Source organism: Marmota flaviventris, chromosome 9 (assembly GCF_047511675.1).
Source record: "Marmota flaviventris isolate mMarFla1 chromosome 9, mMarFla1.hap1, whole genome shotgun sequence".
Classification (NCBI taxonomy): Eukaryota; Metazoa; Chordata; class Mammalia; order Rodentia; family Sciuridae; genus Marmota; species Marmota flaviventris.
The window spans coordinates 56,489,535-56,515,459 of record NC_092506.1 but is presented as its reverse complement, the minus strand read 5'-3'; positions in this window follow the sequence as shown (position 1 = coordinate 56,515,459).

The window sequence follows — 25,925 nt, the reverse complement described above, 5'->3', positions numbered from 1 at the left end:
CTTTTACCTCCTCTATTGTGCTCTGCTATGTTTTTTTTCTCCATTCTCTATTTTCTTTCTTTTTATTTCTTACTTTTGTTGGAGTAAAATTCTTAGAACTCTGTATTTTTTTAAATTTTATGCTCTTAATTTGACCAAACATTCAAATCAAAACCAATTTCATCCTAACACTGAACAAGGGAAAACAGAAAATATTCTACTTAATTTTTTTTTTTTTTAATTTTTTATTGTGGGTTGTTCAAAACATTACAAATTTCTTGACATATCATATTCCACACTTTGATTCAAGTGGGTTATGAACTCCCACCTTCACCCCATACACAGATTGCAGAATCACATCAGTTACACATCCATTGATTTACAAATTGCCATACTAGTGTCTGTTGTGCTCCACTGCCTTTCCCATCCTCCACCCTCCCCCCTCCCCACCTCTCCCCTCCCCTCCCCTCCTCTCTCTCTACCTCCTCCACTGTATAACCCTGAGGGTCTCCTTCCATTACCATGAAATTTCCCTTCTCTCTCCCTTTCCCTCCCACCTCTCATCCCTGTTAAATGTTAATCTTCTTCTCCTGTTCTTCGTCCCTACACTGTTCTTAGTTACTCTCCTTATATCAAAGAAGACATTTGGCATTTGTTTTTTAGGGATTGGCTAGCTTCACTTAGCATAATCTGCTCTAATGCCATCCATTTCCCTGTAAATTCTATGATTTTGTCATTTTTTAATGCAGAGTAATACTCCATTGTGTATAAATGCCACATTTTTTTTATCCATTCGTCTATTGAAGGGCATCTAGGTTGGTTCCACAGTCTTGCTATTGTGAACTGTGCTGCTATGAACATCGATGTAGCAGTGTCCCTGTAGCATGCTCTTTTTAGGTCTTTAGGGAATAGACCAAGAAGGGGAATAGCTGGGTCAAATGGTGGCTCCATTCCCAGCTTTCCAAGAAATCTCCATACTGCTTTCCAAATTGGCTGCACCAATCTGCAGTCCCACCAGCAATGTACAAGTGTACCCTTTTCCCCACATCCTCGCCAGCACTTGTTGTTGTTTGACTTCCTAATGGCTGACAATCTTACTGGAGTGAGATGGTATCTTAGGGTGGTTTTGATTTGCATTTCTCTGACAGCTAGAGATGTTGAGCATTTTTTCATGTACTTGTTGATTGACTGTATGTCCTCCTCTGAGAAGTGTCTGTTCAGGTCCTTGGCCCATTTGTTGATTGGGTTGTTTGTTTTCTTATTGTCTAATTTTTTGAGTTCTTTGTATACTCTGGATATTAGGGCTCTATCTGAAGTGTGAGGAGTAAAGATTTGTTCCCAGGGTGTAGGCTCCCTATTTACCTCTCTTATTGTTTCTTTTGCTGAGAAAAAACTTTTTAGTTTGAGTAAGTCCCATTTGTTGATTCTAGTTATTAACTTTTGTGCTATGGGTGTCCTATTGAGGAATTTGGAGCCCGACCCCACCGACTGTAGATCGTAGCCAACTTTTTCTTCTATCAGACGGCGCGTCTCTGATTTGATATCAAGCTCCTTGATCCATTTTGAATTCACTTTTGTGCATGGCGAGAGAAAGGGATTCAGTTTCATTTTGTTGCATATGGATTTCCAGTTTTCCCAGCACCATTTGTTGAAGATGCTATCCTTCCTCCATTGCATGCTTTTAGACCCTTTATCAAATATAAGATAGTTGTAGTTTTGTGGATTGGTTTCTGTGTCCTCTATTCTGTACCATTGGTCCACCCGCCTGTTTTGGTACCAGTACCATGCTGTTTTTGTTACTATTGCTCTGTAGTATAGTTTGAAGTCTGGTATCGCTATACCGCCTGATTCACACTTCCTGCTTAGCATTGTTTTTGCTATTCTGGGTCTTTTATTTTTCCATATGAATTTCATGATTGCTTTCTCTATTTCTACAAGAAATGCCGTTGGGATTTTGATTGGCATTGCATTAAACCTATAGAGAACTTTTGGTAATATCGCCATTTTGATGATGTTAGTTCTGCCTATCCATGAACAGGGTATATTTTTCCATCTTCTAAGATCTTCTTCTATTTCTCTCTTTAGGGTTCTGTAGTTTTCATTGTATAAGTCTTTCACCTCTTTTGTTAGGTTGATTCCCAAGTATTTTATTTTTTTTGAAGATATTGTGAATGGAGTGGTTGTCCTCATTTCCAATTCAGAGGATTTGTCGCTGATATACAGGAATGCCTTTGATTTATGTGTGTTGATTTTATATCCTGCCACTTTGCTGAATTCATTTATTAGCTCTAATAGTTTCTTTGTAGAGCCTTTTGGGTCTGCTAGGTATAGAATCATATCATCTGCAAATAGTGATAATTTAAGTTCTTCTTTTCCTATTTTGATGCCTTTAATTTCTTTCGTCTGTCTAATTGCTCTGGCCAGTGTTTCGAGAACTATGTTGAACAGAAGTGGAGAGAGAGGGCATCCCTGTCTAGTTCCAGATTTTAGAGGGAATGCCTTCAGTTTTTCTCCATTCAGAATGATGCTAGCCTGAGGATTAGCATAGATTGCTTTTACAATATTGAGGTATGTTCCTGTTATCCCTAGTTTTTCTAGAGTTTTGAACATAAAGGGATGCTGTACTTTGTCAAATGCTTTTTCCGCATCTATCGAGATGATCATATGGTTCTTATTTTTAAGTCTATTGATGTGGTGAATAACATTTATTGATTTCTGTATATTGAACCAGCCTTGCATCCCAGGGATGAATCCTACTTGATCATGGTGTACAATTTTTTTGATATGTTTTTGTATCCGATTCGCCAGAATTTTATTGAGGATTTTTGCATCTAGGTTCATTAGAGATATTGGTCTGTAGTTTTCTTTCTTTGAAGTGTCTTTGTCTGGTTTAGGTATCAGGGTGATGTTGGCCTCATAGAATGAATTTGGAAGTTCTCCCTCCTTTTCTATTTCCTGAAGTAGCTTGAAAAGTATTGGTATTAGTTCTTCTTTAAAGGTTTTGTAAAATTCTGCTGTATACCCATCTGGACCTGGGCTTTTCTTAGTTGGTAGTCTTTTTATGGTTTCTTCTATTTCCTCAATTGATATTGGTCTGTTTAGGTTTTCTATATCCTCCTGACTCAATCTGGGCAGATCATATGACTTAAGAAATTTATCTATGCCTTCACTATCTTCTAATTTATTGGAGTATAAGGATTCAAAATAGTTTTTGATTATCTTCTGTATTTCTGAGGTGTCTGTTGTGATATTGCCTTTTTCATCCCGTATGCTAGTAATTTGAGTTCTCTCTCTTCTTCTCTTCGCTAGCATCGCTAAGGGTCTGTCGATTTTGTTTATTTTTTCAAAGAACCAACTTTTAGTTTTGTCAGTTTTTTCAATTGTTTCTTTTGTTTCGATTTCATTAATTTCAGCTCTGATTTTAATTATTTCTTGCCTTCTACTTCTTTTGCTGTTGTTTTGCTCTTCTTTTTCAAGGATTTTGAGATGAAGTATGAGATCATTTATTTGTTGGTTTTTTCTTTTTTTAAGGAATGAACTCCAAGCAATGAATTTTCCTCTTAGAACTGCTTTCAATGTGTCCCATAGATTCCGATATGTTGTGTCTGTGTTTTCATTTATCTCTAAGAATTTTTTGATTTCCTTCTTGATGTCTTCTATAACCCATTGATCGTTCAGTAACCTATTGTTCATTCTCCAAGTGATGTATGCTTTTTCCTTCCTTCTTTTATCGTTGATTTTCAGTTTCATTCCATTATGATCAGATAAGATGCATGGTATTATCTCTACTCCTTTATATTGTCTAAGAGTTGCCCTGTGACATAATATATGATCTATTTTTGAGAAGGATCCATGTGCTGCTGAGAAAAAAGTGTAACTGCTTGATGTTGGGTGGTATATTCTATATATGTCAATTAGGTCTAGGTTATTAATAGTGTTATTTAGTTCTATAGTTTCCTTATTCAACTTTTGTTTGGAAGATCTGTCCAGTGGCGAGAGAGGTGTGTTGAAGTCTCCCATGATTATGGTATGGTGGTCTATTAGACTCTTGAACTTGAGAAGAGTTTGTTTGACGAATATAGCTGCACCATTGTTTGGGGCATAAATATTTATGATTGTTATGTCTTGTTGGTGTATGGTTCCCTTAAGCAGTATGTAGTGTCCCTCTTTATCTCTTTTGATTAACTTTGGCTTGAAATCTATTTTATTTGATATGAGTATGGACACTCCTGCTTGTTTCCGAAGTCCATATGAGTGATATGATTTTTCCCAACCTTTCACCTTCAGCCTATGTATGTCCTTTCCTATCAAATGCGTCTCCTGTAGGCAGCATATTGTTGGGTCTTGTTTTGTGATCCATTCTACTAGCCTGTGTCTCTTAATTGGTGAGTTTAAGCCATTAACATTTAGGGTTATTATTGAGATATGGGTTGTTCTTCCAGCCATATTTGTTTATTTCTGTTACTAAACATGGTTTGTTTTCCTCTTTGATTATCCCCCCCCTTTACTGTCCTACCTCCCACTGTTGGTTTTCATTGTTAGTTTCCATTTCCTCTTCCTGTAATGCTTTGGCGAGGATATTTTGAAGAGATGGTTTTCTAGCTGCGAATTCTTTAAACTTTTGTTTATCGTGGAAGGTTTTAATTTCATCCTCCATCCTGAAGCTTAATTTCGCTGGATACACAATTCTTTGTTGGAACCCATTTTCTTTCAGTGTTTGAAATATGTTATTCCAGGATCTTCTAGCTTTCAGAGTCTGTGTTGACAGATCAGCTGTTATCCTGATTGGCTTACCCCTAAATGTAATCTGCTTCCTTTCTCTTGTAGCTTTTAAAATTCTCTCCTTATTCTGTATGTTGGGCATCTTCATTATAATGTGTCTAGGTGTGGGTCTCTTATGATTTTGCACATTTGGCGTCCTGTAGGCTTCTAGGATTTGGGATTGTGTCTCATTCTTCAAGTCTGGGAAGTTTTCTTGTATTATTTCATTGAATAGACTTCTCATTCCTTTGGTTTGGAGCTCTGTACCTTCCTGTATCCCAATGACTCTTAAATTTGGTCTCTTAATGTTATCCCATATTTCTTGGATGTTCTGCTCATGGTTTCTTAACAGTCTTGCTGAGCTGTCTATGTTCTTTTCCAGTTGAAATACTTTGTCTTCATTGTCTGATGTTCTATCTTCTATGTGTTCTACTCTGCTGGTAGTATTCTCCATTGAGTTTTTAAGTTGGTTTATTGCTTCCTGCATTTCTAGGATTTCTGTTTGTTTGTTTTTTATAACCTCTATCTCCCTGTATAGTTGATCCTTTGCTTCCTGGATTTGTTTGCGTAATTCGTTGTCGAAGTGATCTTTCATTGTCTGATTTTGCTGTTTAATGTCTTCCTTGATACTCCAGATCATCTGAAGCATGTATATCCTGAATTCTTTATCTGACATTCCATCTGCTGCAGCTGTTACCTCTTCTAAAGTTGCGTTGACCTGCATTGCTTGTGGTCCTTTCTTTCCTTGTCTTTTCATACTGCTTGCGTATCTTTCCTGCAGGTGCGGGCGGCGGCTCTGCTCTCTCCTTATTCCAATTGGGGTGTCGTGGCTACCACGCCGGCAGGTCACTGGGCCTGTTCTGGGAGCTGGCGGCGGCTCTGTTCTGCCCCTACTCCAATTGGGGTGACGAGTGTACCACGCCGGCAGGCCACTGGGCCTGATCCGCCGGTCGGTTGCAGGTTTGCCTACCCTGCAGGTGCGGGCGGCGGCTCTACTCTGCCCCTACTGCAAATGGGGTGACGTGTCTGTCGTACCGGCAGGCCACTGGGCCTGTCCCGCTGGTCGGTCGCAGATCTGCCCACCTTTCGGGCACGGGTGGAGGCTCTGCTCTGCCCCTACTCCAATTGGGGTGTCCTGACTACCCCGCCTGCAGGACACTGGGCCTGTTCCTGGCACGGGCGGCGACTCTGCTCTGCCACTACTCCAATTAGGGTGGTGTTTGTACCACGCCGGCAGGCTCCTGGGCCTGATCCGCAGGTCTGTTGTAGGTCTGCCTACCTTGGAGGCGCGGGCGGCGGATCTGCCCTGCCCCTCCTACCACGCCTGCGGACCCCTAGGCCTGATCTACAGGTTGATCACTGGTCTGCTCACCCTGCGGGCACGGGTGGCGGTTCTGCTCCGCCCCCGATTGGGGTCACGTGACCACCACACCGGCAGGGCCTGATCCGGGCGTGGGAGAAGGATCTGCTCTGCCCCTACTCCAGTTGGGGTGACGTGTGTACCACACTGGCAGGCCACTGGGCCTGACCCGCCAGGCTGTCACAGGTCTGTTTACCTTGCACGCTCATTCGTCACAGCGCGAACCGCGGCTCTGCCCTGCCCCTCCTACCACGCCCATGTACCACTGGGTCGCGGGTCTGCCCACCTTGCGGTTGCGGGTGGCGGCTCCGCTCTGCCCCCTCTCCAATTGGGGTCACGCGGTCACCACGCTGGCGAGCCGCTGGGCCTGCTCCGGGCGCTGGCGGCGGCCCGGCTCCTTCCCTCTGGCTCGACGACAAATTGAGGAGACTCGGGTGACTGTGCCTCACCCCCCCTACCAGGAGACCAACTGCTTATGTCACCACTGGTATTGATGAAGTTCCCTCCTCCGCCGCTTTCTGCAGACATCAGATCTCTGCCATGTTGGTATCCTATGCGAATGGCAGCATTTCGTTCCCCTTGCCGGGCAACCAAAGCACCGGGTGAGTCCTGACCGGCCCTCAGCAGGACCCGGACCGAGAAGCAGTTTCCGTGGGCTCCTAGCCCCGGGCCAGGGAAGTTCCGGGAGCCGGAACTCGGCCACTCCGTGCTCGGTGTAAGCTCCTATAAATGTAAGCTCCAAGAAGCAGTCCCCGCGGGCTCAGTTCCGGGAGCCGTAATTCGGCTGCTTAGTGCTTGTTGTATGCTCTGGTAGGCGCAGGGTCCAAGAAGCAGCCTCCGCGGGCTCAGCAGCCCTGGGCCAGGGCGGTTCCGGGAGCCGGAACTCGGCCGCCCCGCGCTGGGTATTCACTCCGATAAGATCAGGTTCTAAGAAGCACTCAGGCGCTGAGCCCTAGCAATCTGTCTGCAAGCCGCAGGCGAATTGCAGCCTGAAATTACCTGTTCTATGGCTGAATGAGCTGCGGTCAGTCGAAAACAGCGGTGGTGACGTCAGTTTACCAACATGGTGGCTGCTGGCCTCCTCTGTGGTCTGACCGGTGTGGAGAACCGAGATGGACCACTTCCTTCCCCCGTCTCGAACCCAGAATTCAGCCCTGAGTACGGTGCTTGCGCGGCTGGCAGAAACTGCAGCGCTGTAACCCTGCGTCTCTATCCCAGCGCACGCTGCAGATTCTAGCCTCGGGCCGATTTGCTGAATAAGCAGTGCGACAAACCTCTCGCGTTTGAGTCCCCGTAGCTGATCCTCGTGCGATGGAAATCCTTCCTCCAGGTTCCGGAGCACCCCACTATTGCTGGAAATTCCTAACAAGATATCCTTTAGCCGTCCTGACTTGTCATACTCCCACACAGTGAAGCAGCACACGGGGGCAATGCACTCCCCTCGCCGCCATCTTTTCTATTCTACTTAATTTGATAATTGATTTTTATTCTGAAACTCAGGAACAAGGGATTCAAGGCAGCCAGCACACTCACCTGCTTCTCTGTGATTTGGAATGAGAACAAAAGAGAGCAGTTCCTCATCAAGGTGGGTGACTGAGAAGATGCTGAGTGGACAGAGACTTGGAGAAGCCCAGGCACTCTAGAGAGTGGAACAGAAAATGTGCCCTGCAGGAAGCACACATCAGCATGGGGGATGCAGCAGCAACTCTAGGGCAGGAGTAACAGAGAGGAAGGGAAAGACACAGTGGATGGAACCAGAACAGAAATTGAAACAGTGCAGAAGGACATTCCAAACTCAGATTATCTGGAACCTGCAGAGCAGGCTGGCACTGGACAGGTTCTCTCAACTTCTATTCAATACTATGGGGACTGTAATGAGAAGCCATCTTCAGATGGTTGAATTTAAGTTTATTGCTTCTGAGGAAAAAAATGTGCCTGCACAATGGATACATATCTTGAGGCTTGGCTTGGCCACAGGGGAAGGGGGAAGGGAGCACCACTGAAACAAAACCCACTAAAATCTCTTTCCAGTGGGAAACCAGTTAGTGACATGGAACAGAGGAAAACTTGCTTCCCCTTTAAGACTCTCAGCTATTCCAGATGATGAGGCTCAGGAGTCTGAGCAGGAACAGACATGATTATACCAGGAACCTGGAGTTGGACGGCCAGAGTCCTGGGTGTCGATTGTGTGGGAACTACTGGCCCTCTTATGCAGATTGTTCCCATACCAACCCATTGATCTTCCCACAGGAAACCAGTAACCTAAACAGGCCACAGTGCTGGGCATCAGGCCAATCTTTGAAGTACACTGAACTAATCATTCTATTGAAGATTTCTGCCCTGTCTACATCACAGTCCATGCTAGCTCCTACTGTGGAACAGGGCAGTTGAGAACTCTTCTAACTGGCTGCAACCCCAATCCAATCTTGTTGGATATCTGGAAAGTAACACAAAAGTTAAGAGGAAGAGGTGAATAACCCTCATCCTGTGCTGACTCCGTGGATTCTGTAAGACAATTAAGGAAAAGCTAATCCTCATGGGTAACAAACATCTACATTTGTCTGCAGGGTTGAACACCTCAGCAGAGCCAAGACTAGAATGCTTTGCATTTATTGTTTGGTATATACTATATACATACACACATAAATATATTCACATAAACATATGTCTTGAGGTTTGGCTTGACCCTAGGGTCAGGTGCCATGTATATTTATACAAATGTTTATAGCAGCACAATTCTCAACTGCTAAATTATACAATCAACCTAGATGCCCATCAACAGATGAATGGATTTTAAAAATGTGGTGTATATACACAATGGAGTTTTACTCAGCCATAAATAAGAACAAAATAATGGCATTTGCCAGTAAATTATTGGAAATGGAGAAAATCTTGCTGAATTAAATAAGTCATGAAATAAGCCAGATTCAGAAATTTGAGGTTGCATGTTCTCTCAAATACGTGGAAGCAAGAGGAAAATAATGAGAGGCAGTTGGGAAGGGGATCAGATATCATAAAGATACAAGGAAGATCAGTTAAGTAGGAGAAGGATAATGAGAGTGAGGGAGGACGGAAAGAAGGGAAAGGGGAAAATATGGAATGAATTTAACAAAATCACATTATATCCTGATATAAAGGTACAAAAGGGAATTTTACATTTATGCATATGTAGAAGAAAGAAGATTGGTATAGTAGAGGAAGGAGAATAGAGAGAGAGAAGAGTGGAGGAAAAGGGGAGAGGAAGTGGGATCGAAATCATATTCCTTGCATGTATGATTTTGTCAATATGAACCCAAATGGTATGTATAATTATAACCTCTAATATAAATAAAAAATAGGAATGCTGTATGGGTGGGTGGGTGGATTTGTGATAAAATAAATATAATAAAACATTGAAGAGTCTGATAGGTTTCACAATAAAATTCTTTTTAAAAAAAGAAAAGAAGGAGCTGGGCACAGTGGTGCTTGTCTGTAATCCCAGTGGCAGGGGAGGCTGAGGTAGGAAGATTGCAAGTTCAAAGCCAGCCTCAGCAAAAGTGAAGCCCTAAGTGAGACCCTGTCTCTAAATAAAATACAAAATAGGGCTGGGGATGTGGGATGTGGCTCAGTGTTTTAGTACCTCTGAGTTCAAACCCCAGTACCACCATCAGAAAAAAAGAAAGCAAAAAAAAAAAAAAAAAAAAAAGTGAACATAAATCTTGGAAATGAAGAGCTCTGTAAACACACACACACACACACACACACACACACACTCACACATGCAGAAATACATATAAAATCCTTAGCAACAGACTAGATCAAGCAGAATAAAGAATACTTGAACTCAAAGACAAATCTTTTGATATGTTCCACTTGAAAAAAGAAAGGAAGAAAGAAAACAAAAAATAAGAAAGAATAAAGAAAACATTTAAGATCTTTAAGATACCTTGTAACAAACAAGAAGCAAAATCAAAGGTGAGGAGATAAAGGTTAAGGACAGATCCTATTCAATACAATAATAGCAGAAAATATCATTAATATGAGGAAAGACATCAATATCCACATACAGCAGGCTTATAGAACTCCAAATTGACATTAGCAGAAAATATCTTCACCTAGGCACATTATAGTCAAACTGTCAAAAAATACAAGAGAAATAAAGATTTGTGTGTGTGTGTGTGTGTGTGTGTGTGTGTGTGCGCGCGCGCCAGAGATTGATCCCGGGGGTGTTTAACCAGTAAATTTATCCCAAGATAGGTATTATGTTTTATTTAGAGAAAGGGTTTTGCTAAATTGCTTAGGGTCTTGCTAATTTGCTCAGGCTGGCTTTGAACTTGCAATCCTCCTGCTTCAGCATCCAAAGTTCTGGGATTACAAGCTTGTTTCACTGTGCCTGGCTACAAAGAAATAATTTTAAAATTTATAAGAAAAAAAAGCCAAGTTATATCCAAAGCCATCCACATTAGACTAAAAGCAGAAATGCTATGGTCCTGGAGGGAATGGAATGATATATTCTAAAACATGAAATAAAATATCTGCCAATCAAGATTCTATGCCTAGCAAGGATATCCTTCAGAAATGAAGCGGAAATAAAAATGTTATAAGATAAGCAAAACACTCATGATTAAAACAGTCTTACAAAAAATGTTTAAGGAAGTCCTGTATTCATAGTGAAAGAAAGGTAAGTACTATCATAAAAGCATGTGAAAAGACAAATATCACTAGAAGAATAGATTAAAGAAAGACAAATAGAAAAGAATCAAACACTGATAAGTAAACCACCAAAATGAAAAGATGAACAAATAACAGAAAACAATATTCAAAACAACAAGAAGAAAATCAACAAAATGACAGAAGTAAGTGCTGAGATATCAATAATAATCTTGAATGCAAAAGGAGTAAATTGTCCAGTTAAAAATATGAACTGGCTGAATGGACTAAACAATAAATACAAACAAAACCCATTAACACACTGCCTACAAGAAGCTTCATAATTAAAAACACAATCTGAAAGGAAGAAGGTGAAAAATTATATTTCAAGCAAGGGGAATCCTAGAAAATATACTTATATCTGACAAACTAGACTTTTAGATGAAAATTCTTAAAGCAAACAAGGGAGGTCACTATATAGTGATCAAGCAGTCAAATCAACAAGAAGGTATAGCAATTACAAATGTATATTCACTTACTGTTGTAGCACACAATTTAGCAAAATAAATAAATAAAATAATAGTGTGGGATTTCAATATCTCACTAGAATAAAAGGATTTATCATTCAGATGAGAAACTCACAAAGAAACACTAGAGTTAAACTATTCTGTCAAGCAAGCAAATGGACCTAGCAGAAAATTACAGAATATTGTACCTAATAGCTACAGAATGCACATTCTTGTCATCAATACATCAAACTTTCTCTAGAATGTAACTTATATTTGTCCACAAAACAAGTGTTAGCAAATTCAAAATAAATTGAAATCATACCTTGCATCCTTTCTTGTCACAATGGGCTACAACTAGAAACAATAACCAAAGAAATTCTAGAGGTTATACAATGGACAGAGGTAAGCACATTTAAAAAAAATACTTGTATTTTAGTTCTAGGTGGACACAATATCTTTACTTTATTTTTATGTGGTGCTGAGGATCAAACCTGGTGCCTCATGCATGCTAGGCAAATGCTCTGCCTCTGAGCCACAACCACAGCCCCAAGGTGGACACATTTTTAAATGAACACTGGTCATTCAGAAAGTCAGAAGGGAAATTTAAAACCTTCTTTAAACAAAGGAAAATGCAAAGACAAATTCTAAAATTTGTGGGATAAAGAAAAAACAGTATTAAAATGGACTTTTATAGCAATGAATGCGTATATAAAATAATAGAAAGATTTCCAGTAAACTACTTAAAAACACATCTCAAGGACTTAGCATGACCAAGCCAAATTCAACATTAGCAGAAGGAAAGAAACAACAAAAATCAGAGAAAAAAATACATGAAGTAGAGACTAAAAGCCAATACAAAAAGTGAAGGAAACGAAGAGTTGATTGTCTGAAATGATGAAATTGACAAATGTTTAGCTAGGGTAGCCAAAGATAAAAGATGACCCAAGTAAATAAAATGAGAGGGGAAAAAGGAGACATTATGAGCAATACCAAAGAATTACAAAGGACCATTAGGGCTTATGATGGAAAACTATATTCTAACAAATTGGAAAATATAGACAAAATTTTTGAACATATATGATCTACCAAAATTGTACTATGAGGACATATAAACCCTGAATACACCAATAATAAATGATCAAATTGAATGAGTGATAAAATACCTTCTCAACATTAAAAGCCCAGGAACAGTTGGTTGCACTGTTGAATTTTGCCAAACTTTTAAAAAACTAACACCATTGTCTCTCAAAGCATTCTGTGGCATTGAAAAGGAGGAAACTTTTCTAAATTCATTCTGTGAGTCTGGAATTACCCTGAAACCTAAACCAGAAAAAAAATAACAAAATAAGAAACCTATAGACTGATATACCTGATGAACACAGGGTCAAAAAAAAAAAAAAACTTAACAAAAAATTATCAAATAGAATTCAACTGAATATCAAAAAGATCATTTACCAAGATCAAGTTGGTTCATCCCAGCCATATAAATGTTTCAACATATGCAAACCAATAAATACAATTGCACATCAATAAAATGAAAAAGAAAAATCATACAACCATCTCAATAGTTTCAGAAAATGCATTTGATAATGCATATGACAAAAATCCTTCAACAAATTTTATATATACATAACATAAGAAAGGATATGTATGACAAACCCACAGCCAATATCATAATGAATGGGAGAAAACTTAAAGGAAAAGCATTTCCTTTAAGGTGAGAAACAAGAGTGTCTACTCTTATTGTTCTTATTCAGTAGTTACTAGAAGTTTTAGCAGAACAATTAGGCAAAAGAAAGAAACAAACCATACAAATTGGAAGAGAGGAAATCAAATTGTTCTTGTTTGCAGATGATGTGATTCTACATATAGAAAAACTGAAAGACTGCACCCCAAAACCACTAGAACTGATAAACTCAGTAGTGAAATACAAAATGAACACACAAATATGAGTAGCTTTTCTATAGATGAATAATGAATTTGATGGATACAGGAAGAATACAGTGAGTTTTAACCTCTCTCCAATTAGCATAGTTAATATCAAAAACAAATGATCAAACAATAATAAGATGTAAGAGAGGATGTAGAGAAAATGGAACTCTCATACACTGTTGGTGGGAATGTAAATTATCATAGCCATTATGCAGAACAGTATGGAGGTGCCTCAAAAACTAAAAATATACAGGTGCAGTGGCAGATGCCTGTAATCCCAGCAACTCAGGAGGCTGAGGCAGGAGGATTGCAAGTGTGAGAAAAGTCTCAGCAGCTCAGTGAGGTCTTAAGCTACTTGGTGAGGCCCAGTCTCAAAATAAAAAAAAATAAAATGGGCTGAGGATGTAGCTCAGTGATACAATGTCTCTGGGTCCAATCCCACATACCAGTAAATAAGTAAATAAATACCCAACAACTGGTAGAACGACCATATGATCCAAATATCCTATTTCTGGGTATAAAGGAGATGAAGTCAGCATAGAAAAGAGATACCTATATGCCCATTTTTATTGTGGCTTTGTTCATAATAGCTAAAATGATTAATGCACAGAGAACATATGATATAATATACACAACAGTATATCATTCAGGAATGAAAAAGAATGAAATGCTTTCATTTGCAGAAAAATCGATGACACTGGAGGGCATCATTTTAAGAAAAATAAGCCAGGCACACTAAACTAAGTACTCCATTTTCTCTCTCATATATGGAAACTAACCAAAGTTCACCTGAAGGTAGAATAGTGACTACTAGGGATTGAGAAAGGAGCAAGAGTCGTAGGGAGGTTTGAAAGTGGGAGGTTGGATTTGATCAGTGCACTCTGTGTGCATGTATGGAAATACCATACTGAGCATCATCGATATTTACAATTCATGTGTAACTAAAAAAAATCAGGGACATTACAGCCATCCCATTCTTTAGACAGATATCCATATTTACTTTAAGGTAAACTTTAAAATTCCATGGAGACCTTGTTTCTTAAACAGGTCTGAAATATCTGAAGAGATCCAGGAAAGGAGACAAGGCTAGGTTTTCATTGTGGTTAGGAGTGGGGCTGGTAGGAGTTCATGTCAGAGAGCAGAGGACTGTGTGGTTTGAATTTCCTGTTATTTTCAAGGGAGGAAGCACAAAGTATTACTCATAATCTTGCCCAGATGTGAGGAACAGGGGAAAGAGAGGTGAAAAAAACTTTCAAACTTGTTAGCAGTCAAACATAAAAATTAATATGAAATTGGATTTCCAGATTATACTGCTAATTCCAGTTTCCTTCTTCCTTCCCAGCCCAGAGTTAATGCACTAAACTAGAAAGAGCACAGACTTTAGTATCAGCACCTTGAGTCTATGTTTCAGGAATAAATCTGAGAGGGCTGTCAAACATGAAACTCATAATCATTTCTATTCACAAGATTTGTGAAGCATTCAAAAGGATAAGAGAATTGTAAGGACAAAAGATATCTTTGAGTTAGTCTGTCTGTTTAGCATACACCTTAGTTTACACATGGAAATGTGTGCAAGGTAGTGAAGAAGAGCGGTGGTCAAAGTCATCTCTCCCAGTCCCAGATGCTCTTCAGAAACCCTGCAACAGAGAGATGGCATCAAGAGATCCCTGTTATAAAGATATGAAGCTCTTAATAGCAGTAGGCCACAGGTTCCTATGAAAAATGTGTTTTGCCAAGAAGCACAAGAACGGTCTGAAAAAGATGCAGACACACAATGCCAAGGCCATAAGTGCACGTGCTGTAAGGCTCTGGTAAAGCTAATGGAGGTTAAGTTCTGCTGTGAATGAGCTACAGCTGAGCATATGGTCCCCAATTATGCATGAAGACTCTGAGTCTTAAAATGACATTTGTTTATTGGGGGAGCTGGGGAGCCTGAAAAACTGCAGATTGCTTTGCTCTTGCACAGCACATCTTTTATAAAGCAGTGTGAGATTAAATCTGTTTTGATTTACTTGTTTTAATTAGTTATACTTGACAGTAGATTTCACTTTGACATATCATACATAAATGGAGTATAACTCCTCATTTTTGTGGTTTTACATAATGTAGAATCACACTGATCATGTAGTCATATATGCACATAGGGTAATAATGTCCAATTCATTCTACTGTCCTTATTACCTTCATCCTCTGTCCCCTCCATTCACTCCCCTCTGCCTAATCCAAAGTAACTCTATTCTTCCCTAGCCTTCCTCCTCCCTTATTGTGAATTAGCATCCACATATCATAGAAAACATTTGACCTTTGGTTTTTAGGGATTTGCTTATTTCTCTTAGCATGATATTCTCCAACTCCATCCATTTACCTGCAAATGCCATCATTTCATTCTTCATAAGGCCAAGTAATATTCCATTGTGTGTGTGTGTGTGTGTGTGTGTGTGTATATATATATATATATACCGCATTTTCATTACCCACTCATCTGTTGAAGGACACCTACATTGGTTCCATATTTTAACTACTGTGAGTTAGCATATTGAAGCGACTGACTTATTTACTTGTACTAAGAAAAACATTTTCCCTAGAGACCAAAAAAGATATGTTCGCATAACTTGCCAGGAAACATACACCTATGATATATAGCATGTGGTGCACTTGGAGATTTATTTTTCTCCTTAAACAGGATCATTGTGCCCCACAAGAATTAGCCTAAGGTGAGGAGTTATTACTGTCTTGCCTTGTGCAGCTTCCAGCCTCCTTGGATTTAGATCATAAACAGAAACTGAGTGACGATTTGCGTGGGCTCTTTCTCCTCCAGCAAGGAGGTCCATGGAACAGGGTAGAGAAGAGTGAGAATACAGAGTCACTAATCAAGGCCTCCAGAGACCAAACAGGAAGCAGGTCTGATTTTATTGTGCAGTTATACTCAGGCAGTAGCTAAGCAGTTTATAGGCAGGCACCAATACAATTTCTTGCTAACTGTCCTTGCAGTGACCAATCAAGGAGTGGGCCATGGAGCAAGCACAGGAACGCCCAGGGCTGTGCCTACAGGGTAAGCAGTTTGCTGCTTACACTCCTAGCACAAGGGGAATGGTTTGCTACTCCGACACCCTTAAACTATGCCATGTATGCAGTACTCCATGCACTTGTCCCCACACAGATTCTTCAGGGTGCACTTTCCATGACCTCAGGAGACCATATCCCAACAAAGTCCTAGATCCCAAAAGGTTTCACCCCCAAGATCCTTTGACCTGCCTGTGTTGCCCACCCCAAGCCTGGGAAGTTTGCTCAAGCCAGCGTTGCCAAGGGTCTGAGGCTCTGCTAGCGAAAGGCCAAGGCTCAAACAAAACCCAGGCCAGGCTGCTACTCCAGCTTCAGCTTCAACTTAACTTTCCCAAAGGTGCTCATGTCCTCAGAAGGCTCCACAGTAAAGGCCACTGTCTGTCAATGTGAGGACAGAAGGACTCTTGTGACCACTGGGCTGCCTTGTTCATGGAGCTGGTGTCCTCCTGTGCTGTTTGTAAAAATAAACTTGAGGCAGAAAAATAAAATAAAATAAATTTCCAGGTATAAAATGTACCCAAGAAAGTATGTATGAGTTATTTGTGATATTTAGCAACTGCTGATGTCAGCCATTGCCTGAAACAATTTCCTGATAGATGAAAGATAGTGTTTTTGCCATGCAGTAAGCTACATCATTCAATTTCAAATATCTAAAACTATTGTTACCCCATACTTCTCCAACATTTTCCTACCTTCTACACCATAGATAATTCAACATCAACTTACTTGCATTTGCATTATAGCTGCTTGATATTTTCTTTTTAGGTCAACTTTATGTTTAGTTAGGCTCTTTGCATAGGCATTATTGGGTATAGCTTATCACTGCTTGAAAGAGTATTGGATTTTTGCTGTGCAGTTTATTAGGGCACTGAATGATGATGAGTTTGGGGTGGAGTTTAGAAATGAGAACCACCTAAATCTTAGAGTTCTGTGACCCGATTGCCTCTCCTCAGGAAATATCTTTTCATATCTCCCTCCCCTGTCTTTTCCCCAGCTTCTAAGACTAGTCATGTGGACAAGAAAGGAGAAGGGAATGCTATAGCCAGCCTCTCTCTAGAGGCAGAGATGAAGGTCAGATTTGTGGAAATGAACTTTCACTTCCCCTAAAGTTATTTCCTCTGTTTTTCTCTTACCACTACCTGGACTACACCCATCTTAGTATCATTTTGTCCCTGGGCCTCTAGGCCCAAATGCAGAGATAACTAGAATATTCCAATCCTCCTTCTTCCAGCATTTTCTTGCTTCTTTTCTTTCTGTTTTCTCTTCAAAGGACAGTTCCACACAGAGAGGGGGTGGTTAGTGTAAATAGCTCTCTTTTCTAAAGACTTCAACAAATCTTTACTGAGCATCCACTAAGTGTGATGCTCTGTGCTGAAGTCACAGGAAATATATGATAAGTAAATTGACCATATTTCACACTAACCCCATCTTCTAGGGCTTAGGTAAGGGAACTGAAATGCAATTAAATGATGAATTTCAAAGATGGCATTACAGATTTGAGGAATGTACCCCATGTAATACACTGAGAAAAGAACTGCTAACTGTCTATCTCATCTCTCCAAGGTCTGTTCAAAGGCAGCCTCCCTGTAATAATTCCTTAATGACTCACCAGGCATATTCTCTCTGCTTTGAGAGAGACATTCTTGAGAAGACATTCATGTCATTTCCACTTGAAGTAGAGTTGGATTTAATTTGCTAATGTATTATTAAGAATTTTTTCATCTCATGGATCAGTTTGGTTTATATTTTCTCTTCTGTATTATATACTTGTCTGATTTGGGCAAGAAGACAAAAATGGGCCTTATAAAGTTAATTGGTGGACTCACCCAGCCCTATTTTCTCCCTTCTATAAAATTGTTTATGAGCTGGGCCTTGTTCTTGAAAATCTAGTTATTCTCTAATCGAGGACCGAGGGCCTTTCAAAGAAGAAAATCTGGAAAACAAATTCAATGCCAGTGAGTTATTACTGTATTACAAACTCTTAAGTTTAGTACCATATAGGACAATTTCTTTACCCATTCATCTGTTGGTGGCCATCCAAGTTGTTCCATTTGGGAGTTATTACATATGATATTGTTAAGCACATTTGAGTACACATCATTATGTAGACTTATGTGTTTTAATTTCTTTCAGGTAAATAAATACCCAGAAGTATATTAGCCAGATTATATTGTAAATGTAGTTTTACATTTATAAAATACTGCCATTTATAAATTTCTGCCATTTAGAAAACATCTAAAATGACTGTGCCATTTTTCATTGACTACCAATGTATGTGAATTTCAATTGCTCAACATTGGTACTATTAGTTATTTGGGTACATAATAATGTAATTTTATTTTACATTGTAGTTGAATATTCTTTTTGCCCCTATTGATTATTTGTATATCTTCTTGTGAAATATCTTTCCAAATTTTTATGTTTTCTTTCTTTTTTTCTAATTTTGAGTTTTCAAAGTTCTTTATATATTCTAGGTACAGTCTTTGGTCAGATACACATTTTGGAAAAAATTCCTCTTGCTCTGTGGGTTGACATTGCTTTTCTTAACTAAATTTTTCTAACACTATACATTTTCATTGTGATAAACTTCATTCTATAATATTTTTCTTTTATAATTTTTGTTTTGTGTCCTGTTTAATAAACTATCGCTTTAATATTTGAAAGATTTTTTTATATCTTTTTCTTGAAATATAATAATTTTAGATATTACACTTAGGTCTTTGGATCATTTTCTGATGATCTTTGCTTTTGGTATGAGAAAAGAAGAGAAACTCACAACACCTACAAAGATACCCAAATATCTGACAGCAGTTCTTTAAAGCATTATCTGTTTCCTAACTAAATCAGTGGACAATTTTGTCATAAATTGATTATAAAAGTAGAGGTCTATTTTTTTAAGAGAGAGAGAGAGAAAGAGAGAGAAAGAGAGATTTTTTTTTTTAATATTTATTTTTTAGTATTCGGCAGACACAATATCTTTGTTTGAATGTGGTGCTGAGGATTGAACCCAGGCCGCACGCATGCCAGGCGAGCATGCTACTGCTTGAGCCACATCCCCAGCCCTAGAGGTCTATTTTTGAACTCTAATTTACCATAAAATTTTGCAAGAAGATATGAAAGATTTAAATAAATGAGAATATATGACTTGTTTGTGGATTGGAAGATTCAATATTTTGTCAAAACATGAATTTAATAATGTATTAAATGCAATGTCAATCAAAATCCCCAATTTTTTAAATAAATTAATGAACAGATATTCTCAGTCCTTTGCTCTTCCATTTACATTTAAATTTGTTTTATTTCTCCATTGACTTTATCTTGAAAGAATTGATAAAAGCCCATTACCACACATTTATAACAAAATATTGCTACAGTTTTATTCCTATGACCCCATAGGGGCATTATTCTTAGTTCTGTTTATTGAGTGGATTTTTCTTCCTCTTTCTTCCTTCTCAAAGAACAATGCCAAAATTTCTTACTTGGACTACTTCAGGCATTTATCTACCAGTGGTAAACTATGCTTTGATTTTAAAGTTTTCCTCTGAATACTAATCTAAGAGAGTAGTCTAGTTCCAACCAGCCCACAAGGGAGCCCACCCCAGGTCAGGCCCAGGACCACCCCCTCCCACCCGGGAGCACAGGCCTAGGCCACCTCCATTTGGGGACACTGAAACTATCACTATATCCCTCTCTACATAGTAGCACCCACCTTGGAACAACAGAGAGGGCCTGAAGGCAGCTGCATCTCCAAACAGGCAGCCCAAAGCCATTGTTAAGTTCTACCCTTTCAGCAACATCTCTGAAAGAGGTTCCATCCATCTTGGGACACCCCTATTGATATCTTGAGTTACCTCTGCTATTGCCACCACAAAGTTTAGATTCAGAAGCATCCATCTTATGACACTGGACAGAAACTGGAAGCCCAACACCAAGGTTAGGTACAGATAATCTGGTAGGCCACTATAAGATTATAGGGTAGAAACTGTAATACCTCAGAGCCACATTACAAGAAATGAAGACACATAGACTACATGAAAAAATAGGGAAGAAAATGCCCCAAACCAACAAGGATACTACAATAATAGAATCCATGGACAGCGCAGTTGATGAAATGTCAGAGAAGGAGTTCAGAACATACATAATTAAAATGATCTGTGAATTAAAGAAAGACCTAAATGAGCATATACAGGGGAAAATTTGCTAATTACAACAAAGAGATAAGAGAGCAAATAGAGACAACCATTGATCACATCAACAAAGAGATAAAGGAACAAATATAGGCAATCATTGATCAAACTAATAAAGAGATAAGGGAGCAAGTTCAGGGAGCAAAAGATTACTTCAAAAAAGAGAGAGTCTGAAAAAATATCAGAAATCTTTGAAATGAAGGAAACAATAAACCAAATTTAAAAAGTCAATAGAAAGCAGCACAAACAGACTAGATCACGTGGAAGATAGAACATCAGCTAATGAAGACAAAATAAACAATCTGGAAAATAAAGTTGATCACACAGTGAAGATGGTAAGAAACCATGATCAGAATATACAAGAGTTATGGATAGCATCAAAAGACCAAATCTAAGATTTATTGGGATAGAGGAAGCGACAGAGATTCAAACCTAAGGATTGTACGATCTCTTCAATGAGGTAGTATCAGAAATTTCCCAAACATGAAAAATGAATAGGAAAATCAAATACAAGAGGCTTACAGAGTACCAAATGTAAAAAATTACAACATATGTACACCAAAGTATATTATAATAAAAATGCCTATCATACAGAATAAGGACAGAATCTTAAAGGCTGCAAGAGAGAAATCAGATCACATATAGGGGGAGATCAATTTGTATCTCAGCAGATTTTTCAACCCAAATCCTCAAAGCCAGGAGATCCTAGAACAAAATATACCAATCTCTGAAAGAAAAAGAATGCCAACCAATAATCTTATGTCCAGAAAAATTAAGCTTCAGAATTGATGATGAAATAAAAATCTCTCATGATAAACAAAAAAAGTTTAAAAACTTACAGTGAGAAAGCCTACACCACAGAGCAGTCTCAGCAAAATATTCCAGGAGGAGGAAATAAAAAACATTGATGAAAATCAGCAAAGAGAGAAAGTACATTAATGGAAAGGCCAATCAAAGGAGAAACTAAGTCAAATTAAATAACAAAAATAAACCACAATGTCCATGAATACACATCATATTTCGATAATAACCCTGAATGTGAACGGCCTAAACTCATCAATTAAAAGACATAGACTGACAGATTGGATTTTAAAAAGACCCAACAATATGCTGCCTTCAAGAGACTTATCTCACAGGAAAAGACATCCACAGACTGAAGGTGAAAGGGTGGGAAAAAATGTACCACTCACATGGACTGTGTAAACAAGCAGGAGTTTCCATCCTCATATCAGATAAAGCAGACTTCAAACCAAAGCTAGTGAAAAGGGACCATCAAGGGCATTTTATACTCCTTAAGGGATTCATATATCAACAAGACATAAAAATGATAAATGTCTATGCCCCAAAGGATGGGACATCTATGTATATCAAACAAATCCTTCTCAACTACAAGAATCAAATAGGCCACAACACAATAATACTGGGTGATTTTAATACACCTCTCTGACCACTGGATAGGTCTTCCAAACAAAAACTAAACAAAGAAGCTAAAGAACTCAGTAAAACAATTAATACTTTGGACTTATCAGACATTTTTGAATATTCCATCCATCAATGAGCGAATACACTTTTTCTCAGCAGCACGTTGATCCTTCTTCAAAATAGATCATATTTTATGCCACAAAGCAAGTCTTAGCAAATACAAAACAATAGAGATTCTATCCTGCATTCTATCTGACCATAATGGAATGAAATTAGAAATTAATGGTAAAATAAAAAAAGAAGCTACTCCAACACCTGGAGAATAAACAATATGCTATTGAATGATGCATGGATAACAGAAAACATCAAGAAATAGATAAAAAAATTATTTGAAGTAAATGAGTACTCTGATACAACTTACAAAATCTCTGAGACACTATGAAGGCAGTGCTAAGAAGAAAGTTCATTGCATTAAGCTTATTCCTTAAAAGAATAAAAAGTCAACAATAAATGACCTGATATTATATCACAAAGTTCTAGAAAATAGAACAAACACCCAAAGTAGTACTAGACAGGAAATAATTAAAATCTGGGCAGTAATCAATGAAATTGAAAAAAAAAAAACAATTAAAAAATTGACAAAATGAAAAGTTGTGTATTTTTTGAAAACAAAATTGACAAAACTAAAACAATCTAATGAAAAGAAAGAGAGAAAACTCATATTACTAAAATTCACGATGAAAAAGAAAATATTACAACAGACACTATTGGAATATGAAGATAATTAGAAATTATTTTGAAAATTTATACTCCAGTAAAATAGAAAACCTTGAAGACACCAGCAACTTTCTAGAGGCATTATCATCAACTCAAACTGAGTCAAGAGGGCATACACAATTTAAACAGACCAATTTCAAGCAAGGAAATAGAAGACACCATAAAAAGCTTACCAACCAAGAAAATCCCCGGACCTATATGTGTTCACATATGAGTTCTACAAGACCTACAAAGAAGAATTAATATCAATACCTTTGCTGAAAAGAAAGTATTAATACCAATACTTTTGCTGAAAAGAAGCTTTTCATGAAATAGAAAAGGAAGGAACCACTCCAAATTTATTCTATGAAGCTAGTATCATCCTGATAACAAAACAGAAACACATCAATGAAAGAAAATTTCAGACTAATATCCCTGATAAACATTGATGCAAATTCTCAATAAAATTCTGAGAAATTGCATACAAAAACATATTTTAAAAAATAATGAACTGTGATCAAGTGTGGTTCATTCCAGGGATGTAAGGATGATTCAAAATACTGAAATCAATAAATGTAATTCATCACATCAATAGAATTAAAGATAAGAATCATATGATTATATCAATTGATGCAGAGAAAACATTTGAAAAAACACAGCACCCTACCATGTTCAAAACACTATAAAAACTAGGTATAGTCAGAGTACATCTTAACATTGTAAAAGCTATCTAAACTCAAGGCCAACATCATTCTAAATGGAGAAAAATTGGAAGCATTCCCTCTAAAAACCAGAACAAGACAGGGATACCCTCTTGCACCAATTCTATTCAACATAGTCCTTAAAACTCTGGGACTAGCCAGAGCAATTAGACAGAAGAAAGAAATTAAAGGGATACAAATAGGTAAAAAAGAACTCAAAGTATCATTATGACATGATTCTATACTTAGAGGATCCAAAAAACCTCCACCAGAAAACTTCTGGAATTAATAAATGAATTCAGCAAAGTGAAATGATATAAAATCAATACCCAAAAATCAAATGCATTTTGTTACATCAGTGATTAATCCTCTGAAAGAGAAATCAGAAAAAAATATCCAATTCCCAATAACCTTAAAAAAAATTGGGAATCAACTTAACAAAAGAGGTGAAAGACCTCTACAATGAAAATCACAGAACACTAAAGAAAGAAATTGAAGAAGACCATAGAAGAATGAAAGATCTCCCATGCTCTTGGATAGGCAAAATTAATATTGTCAAAATGGCCATACTTCCCCATGTGCGGATACAGATTCAATGAAATTCCAATTAAATTCCCAAGGTCACCCTTTATAAAAATAGAAAAAGCAATCATAAAATTCATTTGGAAAAATAAGAGACCCAGAATAGCCAAAGCAATTCTTAGCAACAAGAGTGAATTAGGAGGCATCACCTACCAGATCTTAATCTATACTATGAAGCTATAGTAACAACAAAGGCATGGTATTGGCACCAAAATAGACTAGTAGATCAATGGTACAGAATAAAAGACACAGAGGCAAACCCACATAGATACAGTTATCTCATACTAGACAAAGGCACCAAAAACATAAATTGAAGAAAAGATATCCTTTTTAACAAATGGTGCTGGGAAAATTGGAAATACATATATAGCAAAATGAAACTAAACCCCTATCTGTCACCATGGAGAAAACTAAAAGTGGATCGAGAACCTGGGAATTAGGTCAGACACCCTGTGCCTAATAGAGAAAACAGTAGGCCCAAATCTTCGTCACGTCGAATTAGGCCCTGACTTCCTTAACAAGACTCCTAAAGCACAAGAAATAAAATGAAGAATCAATAAATTTGATGGATTCAAACTAAAAAGCTTCTTTTCCACAAAATAAACAATGAGGTGAAGAGAGAGCCTACATTTTAGAAGAAAATTTTTGCCAGATTTTTGTCAGATAGAGCACTAATCTTCAGGATGTACAAAGAACTCAAAAAACAAAGAACTTAACCCCCCCACAAAACAAAGAACTTACCCCCCAAAAAACAAACAAACCAATCAATAAATGGGCTAAGGAACTGAACAGAAAATAGCAGAAGAATATATAAATTTGATCAAGAAATATATGAAAAAAATGTTCAACATCTCTAGTAATTAGAGAAATGCAAATCAAAACTACTCTAAGATGTCATCTCACACCAGTCAGAATGGCATTTATCAAGAATACAAACAGCAATAAGTGTTGGCAAGGATGTGGGGGGAAAAGCACACTCATACATTACTGGTGAGACTGAAAATTGGTGCAACCAATCTGGAAAGCAGTATGGAGATTCCTTAGAAAACTTCCAGTATGGAAGTTTCATTTGATTATTTTTAATCACATTTTTTATTATGGCACTGTAGTTATACAAAACATTGGTATTTATTTTGATATAATCATATCAACATGGAATATAATTTGTTCCCCTCTAGTCCCTAATACTTTTCCTTTCCTTCCTCTTCTCCCTCCTCCTGTTCCCTTTCCTTTACTCTACTATTCTTCCTTCAATTTTTTCATAGGTTTCTTTCAAAGCAGTATGGATATTCCTTAGAAAACTTCCAGTATTCCAGTATAGAATGGAACCACCATTTGATTCAGCTACCACATTCCTTGGTCTATACCCAAAGGACTTAAACTCAGCATACTATAGTGATGCAGCCACATCAAGGTTTATAGCAGCTCAATTCACAATAGCTAAATTGTGGGAGCAAACTCTATGCCCTTCAGTAAATGAATGGATAAAGAAACTGTGATATATATACATATATACACACATATGCAATGGAATATTACTCAGCATTAAAAGAGAATAAAATTTTGCAGGTAAATGGATGGAGTTGCAGAATACCATGCTAAGTGAAGTAAGCCAATCCTCAAAAAACCAAAGGCTGAATGTTTTCTCTGATAAGTGGATGCTGATCCATAATGGGGAATGGGCATAGGAAGAATGAAGGAACTTTGGTCAAAGGAGGGATGAGTGAGGGTATGGGTCAGGACAGATGTTTTGGAATGAGATGAACATCATTAACCCAGGTACATGTATGTCTGCACATACGGTGTGATATTACATCATGTATGGTCAGAGACATGAAAAGTTGTGCTACATTTGTGTACAATAAATCAAAATGCATACTGCTTTTATGTATACCTAATTAGAATAAATAAATTAAAAAGAAAGAAATTGACCAAATTGTGGTATGTACATACATGAATGCACCACCATGTAACTCACCTTTATGTTTATCTATTAAGCAATAATTATTTTTAAAAAGAAGCCTATGAATAAATTGAAGAAAGA